The following is a 24476-nucleotide window of genomic DNA, read 5'->3' as shown; positions in this document are numbered from 1 at the left end:
TACTGCTTACCTACTTATGTACTAGGCACTGTGCTTGATATTTGGCATAGGATGAATGTCATGTCCTTCAGAAGCTTGTCACCGGTTGGAGAGAAGATGTATGCACACAGAGATGCATACAGACAACCAGGATGGACTACCCACTATTGTAGACATACTTTCAGAACGTCTCCTTTCCCCTTAGAGGCTTCAAAGAGGATTCTTGAGATGAATTCTAGGACCATATAAAGAGGGCATAGAATGAAGAATTTTTGAAGCTGAACACGCTCGAGAAAAGTCTTCCAAATGAAAAGAAAAGCATGTATACAATCAAGAGGAAGGTCATAGTCTGCTTGAAGAAAAGAAATTGCCTTCAGAATAGATGAGAGAAATAAGTACAGAAGACAAGAGATCAACAGATGATGAAGATGAAAGCTAAGCAAGGGCAAACCTATAAAGGTCCCCAGAAGACTTGTCAAGGAGTTTGGATTTAATTCTATAGGGCAGCAGTTTGCAAAGCACAAGCCGGAGAACCCTGGGGTTCAAGGGAGAAAGGGAGGCAGACTTGGGGGGGAAGTGAAAGGAGCGAGAAAGAGGGCAGGTAGTCAGGGCTCTGGGCCCTGCAACTATCTACTTCAATCACAGTAGCTTTGCTAGTATCTGTTTTATATTGGGCCTTCTTAATTTTTTAAATAACATTTACCTTGGATAATTTTAGACTTACAACAAAAAGTTACAAAGATAATACAGAAAGCTCCCATAACCTCTTCTCACAGTTCCCCATTATAGTAACATCTTACATTGCTACAGCACACTTGTCACAACCAAGAAACCAACATTGGAACATTGCTATTAACTAAAATCCCGGTTTCATTTATATTCCACCAGTTTTCCCACTGGTGTATTTTCCCTGTGCCAGAATCTAATCCAAGACACCACATGGCATTTAGTCATCATGTTTCTTCAGTATCTTTGATGTGTGACAGTTTCCCAGTTTTTCCTTGTTAGTTATAGCCTTGGCATTCTTGAGGAATAATAGTCAGGTATTCTATTCACTGTCCCTCATTTCTGGTGTGTCTGATGTTTTCCTCATGACTAGAGTAGGGTTAAGAGTTTGGGGAGGAGTACCACACAGTTGAGGTACATTTTTTATCACAGTATATCAAGAAATGTAGACTTATCACTTATTATATTAACTTTTACCACTTGGTTAATGTGTAGTGTTTATTGGGTTTCTACACAGTTATTTTTTTCCCCTCTTTACATACTCTCTTATCTGGAAATCACTGACTAAATTCAGCCTACATTGCAGAGTGAGCATGAGCTTTACCTTCTTGGAGGGAGCTACAGCTACCTATATTATTTGTAAGAAAGATTTTTCCCTTCTACTTCATTTATTTACTTGTTCAACTATTTATTTATATTAGGATGAACTCATCTCTATTTATTATATACCTTGGATTATAATCCAGTATCACGTTATTTATTTTGTTGCTCAAATTCTTCTAGCTTTCGTCATTGGGAGCCATACTCTGTCCTTTTGATTTTTGAGCATTTTACTGCTTAAGGGCATTCCAGATACTCTAGGATTTTTATTTATTTATTTATTTTGCTATATAGCTTACTGTATTTTTGCTAGCCCAGCCCTAGAACTAGCCATTTCTCTAAGGATCCCTAGTTCCTTTTATTGGAAGATAATATATAGAAATCAAGATCTGGGCACTAATGTACTAGGTGCTCCTGGGGTATCACTGTTCTCAAGTGCTCTCAGCAGAAAGAGCTAGGAAACATATAGGTGTAGGCACAGAGCTGTAATTGTCTCTATATATGTCCATCTGTGTGTTCATGTGTGTGTATACATATGTGTGGTTGTATATGTTCATATTAAATGTGTAAGTCTAATTCAGTACTACCCTTACCTTCTTCCTTATCTGCAAATGCCCTGGCTCCCACCATCCATTTATGTACTTGTTCTGTTCCAGTATTTGAACTTTCTTTGCAAAGACAGCTCTATCTTAACACAGTAGAAAAAACTTGAAAATGAACACTGTAAGACTCTATTAAATCATTTAATGTAGAAAAGTGACAATTATATTTACATTTTAGAAACATTATTCTGAGGTGGAGTAAGGGAAGGATAGAAGGGAACTAAGGTTTGACATAAATATGAATGTTAGAAATAATGCTGTGATGTTCCACACAGAATATTAAGCACTTGAAATGGAATAGCAGCTATAGGAATACAGAAGAAAGAGTCAATATAATAGATGTTTTAAAAGATTAAATGCATAGAACTTAAGCGATTGGATGTGGAAAGCCAGAAAGAGAAGTTGCCTACTCCGGGCATTTCATGTAAGTGGAATCATGCAATGTGTGGTCCTTTGTGTCTGGTTTCTTTCACTTAGCATAATGTTTTAAAGGTTCACCCACATTGTAGCATGTATCAGTATTTCATTCTCTCTTTTGGCTAAATAATATTCCATTGCATATAAATACCACATTTTGTTTCTCCATTCATCAGTTGATAAATATGTGAGTTGTATATACTTTTGGATATTAGGATTAATATGGCTACTAATATTAGCAACATTATTTTTCTGTGTGTGTGTAAAGATGTATTTGCAATTTACTTGGGTCTGTACCTAGGTGAGGGGTTGCAGAGTAAAATAATAACTCTGTAATTAGCTTTCTGAGGAAATGTCAAACTGTATTCCATAATGGCTGTGCGATTTTACATTTCCACCACAATGTATGAGTGTTCCAAATTCTCTGCTCCTCACTAACACTTATTATTGCCTGTCTTTTTTATAATATTATAGTAATCCAAGTGGGTGTGAAGTGATATGTTATGATTTTTACTTACATTTTCCTAATGACTAATGATGTTGATCATGTAAAATATTAAAAATTCATAAAACTCTTAGTAATAAGTAAAACAAGAGGCGTGCAGGAATTTTACACTACAAGCTGTAAAATACTGCTTAGAGGTATTAAAGAAGAGCTATATACATATTAAAAGAATACATGTTTATGGATTGGAAGACTCAATCTGGATAAGGTGTCAATTCTTTGCGAATTTAGCAGATTCCCAATCATAACCCCACCAACCTGATTATTTTTAGAAACTGAAAAACTAACACATGGCATGGAGCATGCTGGGCCCAGAAAAGAAAGGCTGCCAGATGCCACAGCAATAAATAGAGTGGGGCTTGAATAGGAAACGTAAAACGAGAACATGGAGCGTTGTGTCTCCGATACCCTTCCCATCTGGTATTTAGCCCACTGAAGTTATGGGCTTTTTGGAAATTCACCTGTGTAGGTAACCTTTAATTAACTTTCTTATTTATTTGTTTAACAAACATTTAAATGACAGCCTACTTGGGCAAAGTTCTATGCATGCCCTCTAGGACTTCAGCAAAATGAAGATGGGAAAGGTAATTTTAGAAAAAAATGTTTTAAGTTCAGTATGAGGAGCAGTTAGTACTGCCATCTCCTTTTTCAATGTTTGTTTTAAAAATAAAATTTTAGCATTTTCAATCAATAAAGCAACAGCATATTTTTACAAATGACAGATATTCTCAGAAAAAAGGTCACAGAATATATGTAGATTGTCTTACTTTGCTGAGAAGTACATAAGTAAAAATATATTTTTATAAATTATATTTCCTAAACAGAAGTATTATTTTTATAAATAGATATTTTAAATGCAAGCAAAGCTTATTAATATACTTTACTTTCAATTTAGTAATGTTCCTAATAAGAAAAACTGAGCTCTAGAATGTTGAAAACTGTTTCATGCTATTATGACTGCTGTCTTTTAGGTTGTCAGATACAAATACTTGTGCTATGTCTAAGAAAATGTGATTATTGCATTTTTTACTCAGGATTTTAAAACAGCAAAAAATTATTTTAAATTAAAGAAAAAGCACATTCCATTCCTTTAACTCATCTTTACTTTGGGATTATATATTCTCTACAAAATTTAGGATGGGATTTCTAATGGTAATGGCATTGTTCAGTTAATAGAAGTTCCCTGTGTGTGAAAAATTTCAAATGAAATGGACATTTTCTCTATAAACTTTCACTTATACTATTTATTCAAATGCTGTCCATATTTTCAGGAAAGAATTTAGGCAAATGTCTGTCTATAAAAAGATGGGTTTTTTTTTTCTGTCAATTTAGAAAGGAACTCTTTCCTTTACCTCCAGCACACACATACACACACAAAACCTGTGCTATCAATATAAGCTAAAGATAATATTAACATAACATGGGCAGCAAGCCAAATTCTGGGATCACAGGAAAGAGAAAGCGGGTCAGCAACCATGTCTCTTGGTACTTATCTTTTCCTCACCCTTCTCTCTCCCTGGAGAGGGGGCTGGGATGTCTGTACTCTATGACCTCTTTCTTGAGTGGAGACACAAGCTGTGAGTCAGGTGCCCTGCACCTTAATGCCATATTATTCTTCCTCTTCAGTGGAACTTTATTGTTAGGAGAAAATAAAATGTTATATGTAAATAAAAATAGTGTTTGTAAGTCATCTTTCTGGGCTTCACCACCAATACACTTGCAATGTTAAAACATCCTTTCAATTTAAATAGTAATGAATACGTCAAATAAGTACACATTAGGAGACTTATAGTCAAAGAAAGTTTATGACTGACTTTACGTGAATCCACTGTTTTCTAAATTAATGCAAGTTGCTTAGGAGGGTACAAGGCCAAACTTTTGTGATTACTCCCAGGGTGGATCATCATAAATTAAAATCATTAGGGGGAAATTAGGGATTCATGAAGCAGTACAGAGGTTTCTGTTGTTGTTTGGCTGAGGTTATTATTAGCCACAGTTTATACTGCTGTATTTACTTGAGAATGTATAACTGTCCTTGAAATTAATCATTACATAATTCCAACAAGTGTGCTCTCCTTAGTTTACCCAAATTAGAGAGGCTTCCCTATGTTAATTTTGTCTCTTTCACAAGCATCCTTGAGATTTTTGTCCTTAATTATTTATGTCTATGTCTCAAGGATTAAGAGCACACTGAAATTTATCATTTTTCTAAGTCCCTAACTCATGAGCTCTGTTTTCTGCCTAATCTGTTAACTTAATTTTGTCTTCAACAGTGTCTGAAATAATGCATTGCTTATCTTTAAATTTTGCATGGTTGTATCTTCAGTAAAAAAATCCAAATTCAGGTTTCAATTTATTCAAAATGGCTGACCTTCCAATCTGAATTTAAAAACACACTTATTTTCTCATTCTTCTCCATTCTGTTTTGAATTTTAACAGACATTTTCTCAAATCCTACTTAAAAATTGTATAATCCAACATCATGAAAAGTCTTACTTCTGCCAAGCCATTGTTGGCCTAATTATCTTTCTTTTCTTTTTTTTCTTCCTTCATTTTCTTTCTTTTAAAAACCTATGGACCCTGATATAAAAGAAAGGAAACGGGAAATGTAGAAGGATGTCAGCAGGCATACTATGGGACACATTCGTCATTTTCCACTGAAGTTTGATCTTCGCGGCTGGTGCCAGAGCCCTGCAGCTCTGGCCCGGCTTCTGAGAGCATGAGCCTGCAACAGAAGGCAGAGGGGGAGAGGACGGGGGAGGGAGTCAGGGAGGCTGCTGACCTGGCGGTTACCTGAGCTGAGTCCCAATGCAGCGAGCTGGAGGCAGGCAGGTGGACAAAGTAGCTATTAGGCTTTCTAAAATAAAATTTACCAGAAACAAAGTGTGTATAATTTGTTGAAATTCCATCCCACTTATTAACAAATAAGCCAAGTGAGAAGCCAAGGTGACTTGTGCATCTATCATCATATAGACACTAATAAAAATCATACACTACTGTTAGAAAATACTACTAATAATATCATCCTGGGAATATTAGTACTACCAGGAAAAAATTCTACTGCAGAACATATGTGACTAAGATCGAAAAGCATTTCTTCACTGACTTCACATATACACAAAGCCCAAATAGTGTGGTGATGCCCAGCAGCAGCTTTAAGTGCTGTGTGCAAGAATTTCTGACAGAAATCCTACTTTCTGAGGTTCTTACACTCAGACACAAAAATCTCCTGAAAACTAAACATGACACAAATCTTAACTGAGTAGAACTCCATTAGCTGCAACAGAAATAAAGATTAAGAGGGGGAATCCCACAAACTTGACTTTCAGAAATGTCCAGACGCAACTGCTTGCAAGGAAGAACAAAGGAAATTCTCAATACTTATTAATCTTTTCATATAGAAAATTATATTTAGCAAGTAGTAAGATCATTTACAGCCCAATAATTTCCAGTATCTTGAAGGGAATAAATAATTTAAAAGAGAATTAAACCCAGGAAAGGCTCTGTCAGGCTCTAGAAATAATTGCTTTTTCTCTTGAATTTTTCAAAGTTGCATTTTTTTAGTGGTGTCAAGTGGCTCAGCCTACAATAATACACACACAAAAAAATAACTGACCAAAAAAAAAAAGCTTTCATTTCTTAGAGTAACAAAATAGAACAGAATTTGAGAATAGTCTAAACTCTTAAGATATATAGCTCTTACAATTTTAAGGAAGTACACATTTATTTTTTAGAGCCCTAAATAATCTGGGAACCTTAATGAGAGACTTTAATTTTAATAACTCTTAGGAACTGATGCTCTCTGCTAAATCTGATCTTTCATTTGCTTTCAGACTTCAGTTTTCAATCACAGGAGGTCTAAATATTGAAGTTAAGTGTTCTAGTAGATGGCAGAAGACTGCTAGAAATGCTAAAGTACTTGCAAGTCCAAAGACCATGTAACTTGTACAAATATATGTTACTGTAACCTCTACAAATTTTATTATTTTATTTATGCATTCACTTATTCAACAAGGATTTATTTAGCACATCTAGGCAAAATACTCACAAATCACCCCTAAAATCTACCAAAAAGTACAAATATATGCTTACTTGAGGATTTTTGATAGCTTTCATTTTGAAGACACCAGACTTAACAAATATTTAACTTGAGATAAATCATCTTTTTCCTGTATAAAAGCCATCATGTTTTAATTATGGGCTAAAAATGACTAATACAGTGGGCTTGTATTAGAAAAATTAAGATTGTAAATAAAATGCTGGGGAATTTCACAATGGGATCAGTGAAGATTTTTCTCTGCATTCATTATGATCATTAACAGGCTAGTAAGTCTTATTGGAATGGTGAGAAAACCACACTTTTCCTATAAAAATTTACACATTATCTTCTGTAGGGATAGCTATTATATATGAAGCAACAAGGAAGATGTGATCACTCTATTGCATACCCAGGAATTTAGGGAATCTGGTCTTAGAATGATCTAGTCATCTTCCTCTCCATCATCTTTAGCATCTCGTTTCTGCTTTTCCCCTTGAAGACCTTCTTCTTCCTCTTCTTCTTCTTCCCCTTCTTTAACATAGTCATCATCATCTTCCTCATCCTGACTTTCCTCTCTTATTAAATATGAGAGGGCCACTCTTTCTCCTCCCTCTCCCAATTCTGAGCCTGCTTCATCTTCATCCTCACTCTCCTCATCTTCCTCCTCTTCCTCATACCCTTCAGGTGGACCATCTTCATCTTCCTCTTCATCATCTTTATTCCATCGTCATCATCCTCCACTCCTGAGTCTGGCGCTTTATTATCCTCCTGATCAAAACCACCTAAGTATGTGATTTGCTGCAGCAGTTCAAAAACACTCTCTCTATAATCTTCTAGGGTTGCGATCTTACAGTTAAACAAGTCAAGACTTCATATTGTTAAGATTTTGCAGAGCTTCTAGTGCACTGTCATCTTTGATTTTGTTCCACTCAGATCGAGGTGGGTAGGATTGGGACATTTCTCTGCCAGGACTTCCAAGCCTCCAGAAATTCTATTGTTACTTAAATTGCAACTTTCAAAGTTTATTTAAGTTGGGAAGCCAGGCCAGTGAATTTAGCTACACCTTAATGATACTCAGAAACTCTAGTTGTTAAAAAGTATCATTCAGGCCCTCAATTTTCCCATTGACACAATGAAAATTATCAAGGACTAACTGTGTCACCTTGTCAGCTTCTGCTAGAAGTGATTTGGATCCTGGCTGCATTTGTACGTAGGTTCATCTGACTTGAGAAAAACCTTGAAATCACTAAGATTGTACCCGACTCATGGTCACCAACTGAACGTCAGAGGCTAAGGATTGGAAATAATCCCTTCTTCCTTCTTTCATTCTTTCTTCTTTGTCTTTGCTCTATTCTTTTGTCTTTCCTCACTGTTGAGACACAATAATACTTGATTGAGATGAAATTGGTAAAACCACATTAGACACTGCTTATAGGAAAAACCAGTGGGAAAGGACAGAGGCACACTTAACAATAACAACAAAACAAAATAGAAAACTGTACTGACAAGAAGGAAATAAAAGGTTTTATAGTTTAATTTAGAGAACAAATACTTCCCCAAGTGCCCATTCTACAGCAGGCAGGATACAGCAGTACCGCGAGGTAAATGCATATGTCTACTGTGAACAATGAGATGGGTGCAGGAAGGTGGTTGCCCAGGAAAAAAAAAATGACTGCTAAATGTTCTGTTATGAGAAGGTAGACATACTTTGTTTGTGGAACTATACAACAATTAACTACTAAGAATGAGCCAGATGTTCACATATTAACAATTCTGAAAAAAACAATGTTGAGAAAAAACAAGTTGAAAAGGTATAAATTCAGCATAATCTTATCTATGTAAAGTTAAAAATAATATTTTTTCATTCTATGTAAGCACAGATATATATTAGTTATGGGTATATTAGATATAAAGAAATATATAACTATAACTGGTATTTATATATGTTATATTATCTCTGGGGATGGATTAGTAGGAAGGATAGTGAGGTTTTTTTTTTTCCTTAAAAAACAGAGATCCAAAGCAAATATAGTAGTATCAACATTTTAAAATATTAAATAATAAAATAAAGATTTATTATTTTCTGTAAGTTTAAACTATTTAATAATAAAAATTAACCTGAAATTAATATGTCAACTGTAATTGAAATTTTTTTCAAATTTTAAAAATTAATATATTAAAATTTTTTTACTTAAGAGACTAATGTTATAGAAATTCAGGTGATTAGAAGAAGCTGTTCAAACAAGTCCAATTTTCTTACTTTTGAGCCTAGTACATATAAGGCAGATTATTTTACATCTTTAACAACAAGAAGAAAAACAGTGTTAATATGGAAGAAAAGACTGTCCCTGATATGATAAATTAGTGGCAATTTTGCAAATGGATGGTTATTTTCAGACAAAAGTGAATTATCTGAACATAATCATACTGAACCTTACAGCTTTAAAAGAATGTTTCAACTCATATGCCATCAATGCTGGTTATTCTTTTTCTTTCTCACAGGGTATAGATGTGAGGTTTGAGACACAGCTACTGAATGACATATTTGGATTGCTACTAAAAATGTATGAATAGAGTCAGGATTTTGGAATAACAATTTCCACACAGACTATTGATTAGCTGCGCAAGACCACAGTTGACTTTTTTTAAACGCCCTCACAAAGACTTCCTTTTCTTTCAAAATTGTCAACAAACATTTTCTAATGTAATTCTAATCATTAGATGCTGGGGGACTCAAACAGGAAGGGGACCCACAAGCATTTTATTAACCTTGGATCTTATATAATTCTTAGAATTAATAGCATGGAGCCAGAGGTTTTTGTTTTTGTTTTTGTCATAGTGGTAAATAAGTCTGAAATATTTCACTGGTGAGGCAAGAGTCACTTGAGATATATTGTTAAATATGAGGGGTGGAAATATATCATATAAACAAGTGGTATTACATGGCACACATTCTTCTGAGAAAGTAGTCTCCATGCATGGGAATTAGATATATACCCACAATAAGGGGCATTGTGACCTATACTTTTTAATATTACATCCTTGTATTTTTTATTATATGCTATTTTTCAACTAGTAGAGGAACATGGTCTCATAAAGCTAATATTTATTCTCCCATGTTTACAGAGCTAGTAGTGCATTTCAGAAAATGAGGAAGTATGAGAAGTCAAATATAACTTGGTGTCCTGTGCACAAAAGAAGACAGGACAGGAAAATCACCATGTTTAAAAAATCTGACTTAGGAACTGTGTCATAAAGCTTTAAATAATTAAATAACACAAGATAAAGAAAGCCCTTGATGTTATCATTTCTTTCTCCATAAATGTAGCCTTTTTATACATGATAAATCTTATCATGTCAGATTTTTCATTTCACTAGAAAACACATAAAAAAAGTCCTTTAATCCAGCTCCCATTTTTCAACTCTGCACTTACTGTGTGCGTTTTAAGGACCCTAAGGGGGATAATAAGTGTAATCCACTCTCCCAACCCAGATACCCCTACTTAGAATTGTATCTTTAAGTCATGCATTCTTCTGACTTTGTTATTAAGTAACCTCTGTACTAGGAAATTCAATGAATTCTCATGCTCAATTCAAAGAAAATAGCCTGACTGAGAATCTGTTTTTCCATGGATCGATTGTATTGTATTATGGAAAATGCCTCAAGAGATCAAAGCCTTAGGAAGGCTTTTTGGGAGACACAAGATGGTGGAGGAGTAGGTGGAAGCTACATTTACCTCCTCTCAGGACCAATCTGGAAATTTAACTAAATTGTACAGAAACCATCCAAAATAACCAACTGAATGGTAGCTAGAGAAAGAAACCTCATAAAAAGGGACAGACAGAAGAAACCAAATCACCATAATTAGACAGGTAGGGAGTGCAGAGGAGAGTTTATCAGATAGAGAGTTTAGAGCAGGGATTATAAGGATACTCAAGAGCATGAAAAAGACATAGACAACCTTAAAAAGGACCAGTCAGAAATGAGGAATGCAATATCTGAGATAAATAATACACGGGAAGGAATAAACAATAGGTTAGATGAAGCAGAGGATAGAATCAGTGTTTTGGAATACAAGGTAGAAAAAAAATACTCAGGCAGAGCAACAAAAAGAAAAAAAGAATTTTATAAAATGAGGAGAGCTTTAGAAACATTTCAGACAACATGAAACATAACAAAATCTGCATGATAGGAATACCAGAAGGAGAAGACAGTGAGCAAGGGATAGAGAACCTATTTGAAGAAATAAGGACTGAAAACTTCCCTAATCTGATGAAGGAAAAAGTCACACAAGTCCAGGAAGCTCAGAGTCCCAAACAAGTTAGACCCAAGGAGGTCTGCACCAGGACATATCATGATTAAAATTACAAGGCTTAAAGACAAGGAGAGAATACTAAAATGGGCAAGAGAAAAGCAGGTAATTACTTACAAGGGAGCACTGTTTAGACTGGCATCTGATTATTCAAGAAAAACATTTCAGGCCAGAAAGGAGTGGCATGAAATATTCAAGATGATGAAAAGCAAGACCTACAACCAAGGCCACTTTACCCAGCAAGGCTATCATTTAAAATCAAAGGAGAAATGAGGAGCTTCCCCAACAAGAAAAAGCTGAAGAAGCTTAGTAACACCAAACCAGTACTGCAACAAATGTTAAAGGGCTTGCTTTAAGAAAAAGAGAAAGGAAAAAAAAAAAAAAAGAGGAAAACAGTCTAACAATAAAATGGCATTACCTATGTACCTATCAATAATCACCTTAAATGTAAATGGCTTAAATGCTCTAACAAAAGACAGAGAGTAGCTGAATGGATTAGAAAACAAGATCCATCTCAGATCAAAAGACACACACACACACCAAAAGTAAAGGTTTGGAAAAAGATATTTCATGCAAATGGAGAAGAAAAATAAGCTGGGGTAGCAGTACTTATATCTGACAAAATAGATTTTAAAACCAAGGTTATAGTTAGAGACAAAGAGGGACACTACAAAATGATACAGGGAACAATATAAAAAAAAGACATAACCCTAAATAAACATTTATGCACCCAACAACACAGGAGCACCTAAATATGTAAAGCAAATCTTGATGGATGTAAAAGGAGAGATCAACAGAAATACAGTCATAGTTAGGGATTTTAACATCCCATTGACTTAAATGGATTGATCTTCCAAGCAGAAAATCAACAAGGAGACAATGCCCTTAAATGACATGTTAGAATCAAAAGTATTAATTGATATCTTCAGAGCATTTCACCCTGAAGCAGAATATACATACTTTCAAGGGCACATGGAATATTTCCTAGGATAGACCACATGTCACAATAAATTTCAGAAGACTGAAATCATATCAAGCCTCTCTTCTGACCACAGTGCTATGAAACTAGAACTCAATCACAAGAAGAACACTGAAAAACATGCAAAGACATGGAAGCTAAATAACATGTTATTAAACAATGAATGGGTCAAAAATGATATCAAGGAAGAAATCAAAAGATACCTTGAAACAAATGAAAATGAGGACACAACAATCCAACACCTGTGGAACACTGGGAAAGCTGTCCTAACAGGGAAATTCATAGCATTTCAGGCCTATCATAATAGCATTTCAGGCCTATCTCAAAAAACAAGAAAAAGCTCAAATAAACCATCTAACTTCACACTTAAAGAAACTTGAAAAAGAACAACAAACAAAGCCCAAATTGGGTAGAAAGAAGGAAATAATAAAGATCAGAGCAAAAATAAATGAAATAGAGCCTCAAAAATAATACAAAAGATCAATGAATCCAAGTGCTGGTTCTTTAAAAAGAAAAACAAGATTGACAAACCTTTAACCAGACTTATCAAGGAAAAATGAGAAAGGACCCAAATAAATAAAATCAGAAATAACAACTGACAACAAAGAAATACAAAGGGTTGTAAGAAAATATTATAAACAATCATATGCCAACAAACTGGACAACCTGGACAAAATGGATAAATTCCTAGATACATAAAATCTTCCAAAACTACATCAGGCAGAATCAGAGAGTCTGAATAGATCGATTATCCCTATTGATATTGAGATAATAATAATAATAATAATAATAATAATAATAATAAAACTCCTAAAAAAACAAATGTCCTGGACCAGATGGTTTCACAGGTAAATTTTACCAAACAGTCCAAGAAGAACTAACACTTCTTCTCAAACTGTTTCATAAAATTCAAGAGGATGGAAGTTCTCCCAACCTCATTTTATGACACCAGCATTTTCCTAATTCCAAAAGCAGACAAAGACACTACAAAGAAAGGAAATTATAGGCCAATATCCTTGATGAACATAGAGGCTAAAATCTTGAACAAAATATCAGCAAGCCAAGTACAGTAATGCATCAAAAAGATCATACACCATGATCAAGCTGGATTTATTCTGGTACTGTAAGGTTGGTACAACATTCACAAATCAGAAAGTGTGACTTACCACATAAATGAAATGAAGGAAAAGACCACATGATCATATCAATGGATGCAGAAAGAGCTTTTGATAAAATCCAGCACCCATTTATGACAAAAACTCTCAGCAAAGTGGGAATACAGGAAACATACCTAAACATAATAAAGCCCACATATAACAAACCCACTGCCAACATCATAGTCAATGGGCAAAAACTGCAAGCATTTCTCTTCGGATTGAGGACTAAACAGGGATGTTCACTTTCACCTCTCTTATTCAACATAGTACTGGAAGTCTTACCCACAGCAATCAGACAAGAAGAAGAAATAAAAGGCATCTAAATTGGAAAGGATAAGGTAAAACTGTCTTTTATTTGCAGATGACATGATACTGTACAGAGAACCCCAAAGATTCCACCAAAAAGTACTAGAACTTATAGATGAATTCAGTGAAGTAGCAGGATACAAAATTAATATCCAGAAATAATTTGCATTTTCATATGCCAATAATGGACTAACAAAAAAAGAAATTAAGAAAACAATCCCATTTACAATTGCTCCAAAAAGAATAAAATAAACCTAATTAAGGATGTAAGAGACCTATACACAGAAAATTATAAGACACTGAAGAAAGTAATTGAAGAATATACAAATAAATGGAAGCACCTACTGTGTTCCCAGATAAGAAGAATTAACATCATTGAAATGTCCATACTACCCAAAGCAATCTATGGATTCAATGCAATTCCTATCAAGATTTCAATGATGTTTTTCACAGAATTAGAACAAATATTTCAAAAATTTATATGGAATCACAAAAGGCTCCACATAGCAACAGTGATCCTGAGAAAGAAGTACTAAGTTAGAGGAATCGTGCTACCTAATATCAAATTATACTACAAGGCCATAGTAATCAAAAAAGCCTGGTTCTGGCATAAAAATGGATATGTAGATCAATGGAAGAGAATAGAGAGCCCACAAGTAAACCCACATCTTTATTGCCAATTAATATTCAACAGAGGAAGCAAACACATACAATGGGCTAAAGATAGTTTATTCAATAAATGATGTTGGCAAAATTGGACAGACACATGCAGAAAAATGCAACTAGACTACTTTCTTATACCACATACAAGAATAAATTCAAAATGGATCAAAGACTTAAATGTTAGATACAAAACTATGAAAATCCTAGAAGAAAATATAGACAGCAAAATCTCAGATATTGCTCATAGAATTTTTTTCATTGGACGTATCTCCTCAGGCAAGGGAAACAAAAACAAAAATAAACAAACTTAGTTTTTTTACAAAGCAAAGGGAAACATCAACAAAATAAGAAGACAACCCACAGAATGGGAGAAAAATTTGCCAATACATCTGATAAGGGGTTATTATCCAAAATTTTGAACTTATAAAACTCAACACCCAAAATACAAACAACCCAATAAAAGATAAGCAAAGAACCTGGACAGACACTTCTCCTACAAGGACATACAGATGGCCAATAGACATATGAAAAGATGCTCAATGTCACTAATAATCAGAGAAATGCAAATTAAAACTGCAGTGAGATATCAATTCACACTTGTCAGAATGGCTATCATCAATAAGTCAACAAACAACCAGTGCTGGTGAGGATGTGGAGAAAGGGGAATCCTTTTGCACTGTTGGTGGGAATGCAGACTGGAGTAGCCATTGTGGAAAGCAGTGTGGAGATACCTCAAAAAATTAACAATGGACCTGCCTTTTTACCCAGTGATCTCACTTATGGAAACATCCCAGCGATCCCACTTATGGGAATATATTTGAAAGAACTCAAAACACTAATTTGAAAGAACGTGAGCACTCCTATGTTCATTGCAGCATTATTTACAGTCACCAAGATATGGAAGCAGCCCAAGTGTCCATCAGTAGATGAATGAATAAAACAACTATGGGACATTTACACAATGGAATTCTACTCAGCCACAAAAAAGAATAAAATTTCACCCCCTGCAACAGTATGAATGGACCTGGAGAACATTATGCTAAGTGAAATGAGCCAGTCAGAAAAAGGCAAATGTATGATTTCACTCAATAGTGAAATCTAATGAACAAACTCAGCTGACAAACAAAACAGAGACAGACTCATAGATAGAGAGCAGATGACAGCTAGTGAGGGGATGCAGGGGGATTAGGGAGTGGAGGGGTTGGGCAAAAAGGAAAAAAGACTCGTACCTATGGACAATGCTGTGGTGATTGCTGGAGGGAGGGGGATATGAAGGGACTAAATGGTAATGAAAAAACAAAACCATAAAAATTTAAAAAAAAAAGGAAAAGGAGAAAGCCTTGTGGGAAAAGTTTCCCAAAGCTCAATTGTTTCTAAGTCCTTTTCCTTTTATTTATAGCTTTGCTGGACGTGATACAGAGCTTTATTTATAGCTCTGGACAGATCCAGGGATAAAAGTCATCAAGTCATTTCCCTACTCTCTGCATGCATGAAGGATGAAGTGGAGGCCTCCAAAAAAAGAGGGAAAAGACAGAAATGAGGATGGAGGAGAGCAGACGGGTGAGGCAAGGGATATCTGGCTGAAGGGAGAGAGTTCCAGCTATACTCAGGGTCCCATGAGCTCCCCATAAACTGATCCTCAAATTTCTGTGATATGGAATAGAGTTGAAACCAGGAGGATTGGTGAAAAGTCAGTGTAAAAGGACTTCCTTTGTTACTTACCTTTTTCAATTTTCTCTCAGATTTCAGATTTTCTACCCCCTTTTCTCCCGGTGACTACATTGGTACCTTTACCACACCAGCCCTCCTACTTCATTGGGGTCCAGGCCCTGTTTTTTTCCCTAAATCTCTAAAGTTGTTCTCTGTTATTTTCCTGTACTGAGTTTTGATATTATCTTTCCCAAAGTCATGTTCCCATATCAAATAACAGTGGTCCCCTTTAAGCATTAAACCAGGGATTCTAGTTCTCTAAAAACAGCAATCACATATGCATGTAAGTGTGCTCGTAAACAGCTAAAAAATAAATGTAAGCCCAAAGTAGAGGTGTGATAGAGCCAGGGTCTATACCCAGCACCAACCTTCACTCAACTCTGCTAATTTCAGTATTTTCAACTCTGAGAAGTCTATAGTCTTGGCAGTCCTGGCTCTTCTCTGCAGAGAAATGCAAAGAAGCTCAGCTCTGAATCTGGTTATCACAACGACTGAGGACTGAGGAACCAGGGCTATTCTATTTTAAAACCAATGGGGTGATGCTACATCATATATATCTATAGTGGCATTGAGAAAATCCAGTAAGTAATTTTTAATGTTCCTTCAATGAGTCTGAACTCTCAAACTTAAGTGGAATGTAGAGAAGTTCTGAGACTAGAAAAGAGCTGTGAGAATAAATTTTTGGATTATACAATTTTATAGGAAAAGTTAAAAAAAAAAGGGTTTACTCTCCTGAAGATAAAAAGGATGACCCAAGTCTATGATGGGGCACTCTGACTAACAAATTCTCTATTTCCATGGAAGAAAAAATAAATTGACATCATAGGAGGTTACTAATTACTTAGGCTTTCTAGACAAGGTCTATGAAAGAAGAATCTATATCAGGTTTCAAAAGAAAAGTGACCAGCAATACTGAAAGGAAAAGAAATCAACAGAGACAAGAGGGAAGGGGGGGGTCAGGGAAAGGGAAGGGAAGGGGAAAGTCTAGGAACATATAGCAAGGACTCATGGACAAAACCAAAGGGGAAGAGCTGAGGGAGGGAAGGTGGGAGGGGGCAAGGGAAAGAGGTGGGGGGAAGGCAGAGACAAATGTATTTAAAAAGTAAATAAATTAATTAAAATAAAAAAAAGAAAAGTGAGTATCTAAGTATGAAGATTTGAAAACAAATAGACTCTCATTGGTTTTGGAAATTTTCAGTGAGACCTGGCTTATAGTCTAGGAGGAATATTTAGGTAGCTTCTCAAGTCCTTCCCAGAACTTCTATTTCTATGGATACACTTATTAGGTTTCTACATAACACAATATTCTACCAAATTGACAGAATGAAGTGTTGAATATGGAGGCACAAGTTCCCATCCACTCTCAACCCTAATGTGCACTGAATGTCTCACACTTCAAAGCTAGTCAATCATGAGGCCCAGTGATGAAGGGTGCAGTGGGGAAGCTGGAATCTAGCCCAGCACTGCAGTAAAATCTACTGTGATTTCTCAGTAGAAATAAAAGCGGGGGAAGAAAACACTATAAAGGGCTATTAGGGGAGAAAATATTTGTCGCCATGGTCAGAATAAAAGTCCTACCAAATGAAATAAATTCTTGTGGAAGAAGATGAGTCATTCCAGGGAGAGTATTGTGTTCCTTTTCCCTTACTCTTCATTTAGTTTTTGTCCACTCAGTGTACCAAGCTGTATCCTCTCTCCTGTTTATTTTTCTATCCATGAAAGATGCATGGATTGTATACATCCTTTGGGTAGGTTTTTTGTCAGAAAGCACTTTAAAAGTAAAAGTGTTTTACTTGTACTATCTCAACAGCAAAGCATGCATCTCCAAAATTGGTTTGCTAGCAAGCTTTTTCTTTGAGTAAACAACAATACTGTTAGTGATTTTTAAGCTGTTAATATACATACATGAAAAGAAACAAGAACCCTGTTCTACCATTATAAATCATAGAGTGAGTAGCCCTTGGTAGAACTAAGTAAAAGTATTCTGGCCACTGAGACTTTATACTTTGAAAAAAGTCATACTGATAATTCTAGTCGCTATTGACAGTTTGATTTTCAATGTTTCAAAATATAATTCATCCACAAGGCCTTAACTATTATAATTGAAAGTACTTAACGAAGTCTAATATATATGTACATGTAATAGAAATTTCTTGACTCTGTTCAGTTAGAATCTATGAATGCAGAAATAAAATTTCTTTTAAGCCAATGTGGAATTTTATTTCTAATATCCTTGTAACATCCCACAGAGTATGTTTACAATAAGTATGAAAAGTAGCATGTCAAATTTCTTTTATTCGATATCCATCACCCAATAAAATCAAAGGATTATAACATAATCCACTTCCAGAGTTCTTTTTGCAATAGAGTAGGACTATTATCCATTTCTAAAATATCCCTCAAAATTAATAATATCTTTGGTGAGAGAAATAGAAAAGTTAACACAAACCTTAAGACCTCCAGCAGATCAGAAGAAAAATAATGATCTTTGGGGACTTGAGTGACACTGTGTATTCACAAAACTCTTTTAAATGGAAGCTGTTCACAAAGGAAGCCCCGTGGAAGACAGTGTGGCTTTGACATGCCCGGTGCTTCTGGAAGGAAAGAAAAGCACACGATTAGATTGTGTCCAAAGTACCACTGCTGCCAGTCTCAGCCTCTGTCAGAAAGCACTGTATTAGCGCTTATTGTTATTATTTTAAAAATGGTGTTCAATTCTGTTAATTTTTGTCCTCCCAAATTTCCCTATGTATCACTGGCAGAGTGGGGAACAGTAACATTTCAGCACTGTTTTTAGAAATTTCTGAAGGTCAGAAATATTTTACTAAGAAAAATCTGCTTTTCCCCTTATTTAAACTGGCCAGGATTGAGGACTGTGGATGGGGTATGAGTCAGAGGCAGCAACACCAACTAGTATTTACTGTGTGCCTACCTGCTGCAAGGCATTGTGTGCCAGGGGCTTCGTATTCATGGGTACTTGACTGCAAAGAACAGCCTGACAATGGGAGAGCACTGGTTCCATTTTACAAAGAAGACTAAAGTGTGGTCAGGCTTAGAACCTGAGACTAGCAAAGCCCAAAGGCTCAGGTGTGGCTCTCACTTCACTCTGTAGCCTACATGATTTGAAAAACTATTTCACAAACAGAATTGACAAGAGAACAGATAATGTTGCAATATACTAAATTAATTAAAAATTTTCTTTCTTAATTTGCTCTAATTTCTTTTTATCAAACCTTGTCTTATTTAGTCAAGACCCATAGAAATACAGACACGCAGCTTCAAGCAGTGCACTTTGTCACCTACTTCTTTTCCTTATGCAAAGAGAAAGAACTTTTTGGAAACCCAGGACCTCCCTTGTGTTACGGGGCAGTTTGTATGCCGTGTTCCACCTGGGACAGCGGCGCAAACATCTGGCCTTCCCCTGGTCCCTTCACATGACCCGCAGTCCCTTCCCTGTCTCAGTGAAAGAGAGCATCTTCTTTTCCAAGGTTTTCCTGATGCTATAAGAAATGGAACCACACCTTCTGTGGATTTCACTGCGTGATATTACTGTGTCTCCTCATGGCTAGTTCCATATTAACAGCTGAGTGACTGAGCCAGACGGGACAGTGCTCAATCTAGAGTTCTATCCTCTCTTTTAGCCAATTATCTATGTGTTTCTGCTGGTTCCACTGCCCTCACAGACAGCGCCCCCAGCTCACCCTCCACAGGCTGTCCCAGAAGCCACTCCTAAGGTGTGTCTCAGGGTCACTGCCTGTTAATTAACTACTTCAAAATTTCTCTCAAAGTTCCAACTTTGAATGGCATAGACTTCCATCTGCACCTTGGAACTTTTAGCTCACATCCACACTGCACTTGGGAAGGCTAGAGAATGATGGAGCAGAAGGTCACACATAGCTTTTTACATTTTTTTCTTTTCTTTTTGGCACCAAGAGCTGGTCATGAATAAGAAACAGGGGGAAAGACTGCTAGCAGTTTCAGAGTTGTACAGGCATGTAGCCTAGGATTATTACATTAGGAAAAAAAGAAAAAAGAACTGAGCCAAACAGAGCCAGTCTATCCATAAAAGAAGGAAAAAACTGTGATGAAGAATAGAGAAAAGAAGTATTTGGACTGTAGAATCTAACCTAAATGACAGGAGTGCAAAATAAATAGAAATTTGTTTTATAACCTCATATAGTAGCATTCTGCTTTCTTCATACCACTTAAAAGCAGAGTTTCATGGTACATACCTAAACTTGTAAACCCTTTTCCCATAAAATCCCAGTGGCAATTTTCAAGTACTCACTCAGCCACTATCTAAAGCACACTTATGAGTCAATTAATTAGTAAGAAAATTCCAGGAATGCTAAAATAAGCAAGATGATAATCTCCTTGAAGCCTCTACTACCTTGGAGGGGGATACAACTAGAATGTCAAATATAAGAAGGTAGTATTAATAAACATTTGAAAGAATGGGGCCTGAATCCATCTGCCTGGGTATGTTCCTGCTTTGTCTCTTACAAACCATATGACTGGGGGCAAGGTACTTAAACTCTTTAACCCCAGCTTCTTCATCTGCAAAATGCAGAAATGATATACTTTTGGCACAGGTTGTTGTGAGCATTAAGTAAAAAATTGACATAAAGTGCTTGGTCCAACCAATGGCACATAGTAAGAACTCATCAAATGTTAGGAAGAGATAGTAATAGTGTTATATAACAGAACATGATGATGTTGGTGAGACAGAAAGTACTCTGACTCTGTTGGAAGGGATGGGAATCAAGAAGGCTTCAGTGAAAAAGGTAACATGCAAGACCAGCTTTTCTAAACAGGCACAAATAATTAGGCTTTTACAGATTCTCTGATGATCATTGAAGAGCTAAAAAATGAGCTACTTCAGAAAAAATTAGATCCATGAAATCAGACATTATTTTCCAGGATTTGGTGTGAAAGTACATAACTACCATAATAACATAGCCGGGGAATGATAAAAACAAAATCTTTGTATTATTACTAAGAAAGACACAATATCCTGCTGGATCCTGCTCTGTTCAACTGTAATCCAAAATACTTTGAATGGAACTTGGAAAGATCTATACACACTATTTTGAAACTTAGCCTCAAATTTAAATCACTGGGCTTGTGATATCATAGCATAGTATCTTCTTATTGATGCTTTTATATATAGCAAGTCTTGAAATCAGGGAGCTAGAATCTCCAGATATTGTCATTCTTTTTTCAAAAAATGTTTGACTCAAAAATATAGAGAAAAGTGTGATTCTTATAAGACCTTGTATTTCCATATAAATTTTAGAACCAATTTGTCAATTTCTACTAAAAAACAAATACCCACCCACTCTTCTGGGACCATATTCAATCTGTATAATATTTTGGGAAAACCCAGCATCTTAACAATACTGAATCTTTAATCCTAGAATATGGTATCTCTCCCCATTTACTTAGGTCTTCTTTAATTTTTATCAGAAATGTTTTATAATTTTCAGTGTACAGGTCTTGTACTTCTTCATTTAAATATATTATCATGGTTTTGATAGTATCATAAATGGTATTTTTAAAATTTCATTTTCAAATTGTTTTTGGTGTATAGAAATAAAATTGATATTTTTATACTGCCCTTGTGTCCTGAGGTCTTGAAAAATTAAATCAACAGATTTTTGTTAACTTTAAATAGATCTAGATTACTTAGGATTTTTCTAGATATACAATCATGCCATTTACAAATAGAGATAATGCGATTACTTAGTCCTTTTCAGTATGTAACCTTTTAAAATTTATTTTTAGTTAATCTTATTGTATTGGCTAGGACCTCCAGTACAATGTTAAACAGAATTAGTGAGAGTGGACACCCTTCTTCCTGATTTAGGAGAAAAGCATTCATTACCTCAATATTGTTAGTTGTAGGTTTTTCATAGATGCCCTTCTATTTCTAGTTTTGCTGACAGTATTTTATCATTATTACAGGTTGAGTTTTTTTGAATGCTGTTTCTGAGCCTACTGAGATAATCATATGATTTTTATCTTTTATTCCATTAATGTGGACTGATTTTTTTAAACGTTAAAGTATATTTGCATACCTGGAATAAACTCAACTGGTAATAATATATCATTATTTCTATGTAACTGTATTATATTCCTAATTGTGGGTTAAATATTTTTGTGTCTATGGTCATGAGGGATATCAATGTGTATTTTTTTATATGACTTGGTGTTCATGTTATGACTTGGTGTTAAAGTTATCAGATATTAGAGAATGACTTGGGAAGTGCTGTCTCTATTTTCTGTATTTGCTTACTACTAGTATTATTTCTTCTGAAAATTTTGAAGGAATTTACTAGTGATATTATTTGCATTTGGAATTTTCTTCAAGAGACAGCTTTCAATTATAAATTCAATTAATTTAATAAATACGGTGTTATTCCTATTTACTATTTCTTCTTGCATCAGTTTTAGTAGATCTTATCTTACTAAACAAGAAATTCATCCATTTCACCTATAATGATTTTCTTTGTCTCTTACTGCTTTTCACACCCTCTAATAACAATTCCTGAATTTATGCCTTTTCCTTTCTACTTCACTTGACTATACTCTATCCATCTCTCTGGGTCTCCTTTCTTGACGTATTTCCCAAAATGATATTTTTTATCTTTTTCTGTTAGCTTCTATAGCCCTTAATAATGTAATCTTGTACTGCCTTGTATTTTTATCTTTTATTTTTTTATTTCTGAAAATATATTATGGAATATTTTAAGGTAGAGATTATATCTTAAACTTCACTGACACTATAGCATCTAGCATAGTCTTTAACATTAACTAAATATTTACAGTATTATTGATTTGTCCATCCTGTGTGTTAGTTTAACCATCTATTGTGGATGAGCTTAGAGAATCTTATAGTGTCAAAAAGGATGAAGTTTAAAAACACTAAACTAAACAACAAACTAAATTTAGGCTTGTCAAAAGGCACAGGAGCCAAACTAAAAGAGCTCCCAATGGCCACAAATGAAACAGTTTGAGTAACAAAACATGTAACAATAGTATTAGAAAATATAACACAAAGAATAAAATAGATATCCATGAGTCCATAAAATATAAATAAATGGTTGTATAAATACATAAATAAACTGGAAAGAAGAGATATGTCTTCCTTACAGAATTTCAAACAGAAAATGTAAAAGGAAGGAGATAAATGGAAAATAATGAGAACACCCAATAGTAATTGCTACATATAAGATACAATGATCAACTAAAATTAGCAGGCAAACATTTGAGGAAGAGTTAAATAGCCTTAAAGTAGCCCCCCTAAAATATTTATTAATTACTCTAGTAGTTTTAACATATATCCAAAAGTCTTTCATCCTCTTCAATCCAGGAGATGGAACTTAATTTCTCTCTCTTTGACTGCATGCTTGACTTAGTGACTTGCTTGAAATAAATTTAACAAAGAGAAAATAGTAATTGCGAAGAAACCTGGCAGCTATCACCTTAATCAAGTGATTAAAGTTTATGTCATCTGTAAAAGTCATGCTTTATCATATACCTATTATATAAAGAAAATGGCATTTTACCTCTGTGGTATTTTTCTCTGGAATCCAAAACCCTCATGCAACCATAACAAAACATTAGAAAAAAACTGAGGATTATTCTGCAAAATATCTGACTGGTACTCTTCAAAATTGTCAAGGAAAAACTGTGACACTATCACAGATTGGAAGAAACTAAGGTGACATGATCCCTGTGGTATCCTATACTAGATCCTGGAAAAGGAAAAAAAAACAATTAAAAAACTCGTGAAATCAGGATAAAGTATGGAGCATAGCTAATTGTATTGTACCAATGCTAATTTCTTAATTTTGATAAATGTACCATAGTTACATAGGTAACCATTGTACCACATGTACTATTAAGGGAAGCTGGGTGAAGGATATACAGGAACTCTCTGTATCATCTTGATAAATCTAAAATTATTTCAAAGTCAGACATTTTTTAATTAAAAGCAATCTATGACATCATTTCCTACATTATGTTTGGATTTATTGGTAGTCTATGCTCCTTGTGTTTGTATTAATAATCGAACTTATGCTCCCTTTTGTGATATATAGTCGAGTCATTTGGATTTATAATTAAACATAAACTAATATTATAAAATGAGCTAAACAAGAGCAATTTATTAGTAACATTATAATTTACTAGTAATATTACTAATAACCACATTAGTAATAGCCATAACAACTATTTCCAGGAAGACACATAAGGGAAATAAATAATAAAAGTCAACATCCATAAGCACTCTTACTTCACAAGTAATAGAGATAATACTGACTCTCTAAGAAAAGAAGTAAAAGAAACACAGAAATCCTTTAGTGAGGTAGTAGCAAACTATTTCATACTATAACTTCTCAAGCAACTATAAAAGACACTAGATTTATACTGGTTCCAGGTGGTTTGACCTCAAGATGGAAAACCATGAAGGGGAACCC

The 24476-nt window shown here is 34.9% G+C and overlaps 1 protein-coding gene and 1 pseudogene across 1 annotated transcript in view; both read right to left on the bottom strand.

Annotated features, from left to right (window-relative positions):
* ENOX1 (ecto-NOX disulfide-thiol exchanger 1) overlaps positions 1 to 24476 on the bottom strand; it is a 603512-nt gene that overhangs the window by 281912 nt on the left and 297124 nt on the right. The window contains exon 3 of the mRNA XM_054586376.1: positions 18446 to 18590. The gene's annotated coding sequence lies outside the window, so the exon portion shown is untranslated. The remainder of the gene's footprint in view (positions 1 to 18445; positions 18591 to 24476) is intronic.
* On the bottom strand, positions 7289 to 8072 carry LOC129081020 (acidic leucine-rich nuclear phosphoprotein 32 family member E-like; annotated as a pseudogene).

The sequence above is a fragment of the Pteronotus mesoamericanus genome, unplaced genomic scaffold, assembly GCF_021234165.1.
Source record: "Pteronotus mesoamericanus isolate MK-2021 breed Mesoamerican mustached bat unplaced genomic scaffold, CSHL_Meso_final contig_94, whole genome shotgun sequence".
In the NCBI taxonomy this organism is placed as follows: Eukaryota; Metazoa; Chordata; class Mammalia; order Chiroptera; family Mormoopidae; genus Pteronotus; species Pteronotus mesoamericanus.
The sequence above is the reverse complement of the archived record's forward strand: the minus strand, read 5'-3'. Positions and strand labels throughout refer to the sequence as shown.